We start from the raw sequence: 898 nt of genomic DNA, 5'->3' as shown, positions 1-898 counted from the left end.
ACCCAAGTCTCGAGTGAAACAAGGGTGCTTTATTTGCAGAAACGCATGTTTATGTATCTTTATACAAGGCAGCTTTAGGCAGTAAAAAAGTTGAGCAAAAACAAAGCCAAGCAAATAATAATCTTGAAACAGCCAGAATGCATTCCATATCCTGAGTAAGAGGGGCATAATTGAATAGATTACCTTTAAGTAAAAGGTCACTGAAGGGAGTCACTGAAGGGAATCCAAGCAGATGCTCTTTCTCATGACCTCAGTCCTGAACACTGCGTGCAGCTCTGCTCGTTCCTGTTCTCCAGGAACTGATAAGGGATAGAGTCCTTGAGAAATGGCACACAAAAGAAGAAAATATCATGTTGGATCCTTTAAAGTTGAATGTCCCCTGACAGTTCCCCCTTTTTTATTTTTTCATAATTGAGTATGAATATGACGGCGCACAAAGCGCCAGCAGCTGCAACGGCACACAGAGTGCGGCCGAGAGGAGCTACCCCACGTCCTGAGGTCAGGCGCATAGGCCGGGAGGACCCCATGCCCAAGGATCGGCAGCCAAGAGGAGTTACCTCATGTCTGAGGTCAGGGGCAGCGTCTGAGAATGCCAGGCTGCGACGGCGCAGGAATGGCCGGGAGGAGCTACCCCACGTCCAAGGTTAGGGTTGACAGCCGAGAGGAGCTACCCTGCATCCAAGGTCAGGGGCGGCTGCCGGGAGGACCAACCCCACGTCCAAGGAGTGGTGGGTGCGTGGGTGAAGGAGGGCATAAGGAGCTTTTCCACAGTCAAGGTCAGGAGGGGCGGTGGTAAGGAGATACCCCTCGTCCAAGGTAAGGAGCAGCGGCTGTACTTTGCTGGAGCAGCCATGAAGAGATACCCCACGCCCAAGGTAAGAGAAACCCAAGTAAGACA

The sequence above is a fragment of the Bison bison genome, unplaced genomic scaffold (assembly GCF_000754665.1).
Source record: "Bison bison bison isolate TAMUID 2011002044 unplaced genomic scaffold, Bison_UMD1.0 scf7180017854032, whole genome shotgun sequence".
NCBI lineage: Eukaryota > Metazoa > Chordata > Mammalia > Artiodactyla > Bovidae > Bison > Bison bison.
This window is presented reverse-complemented; position numbering follows the sequence as displayed.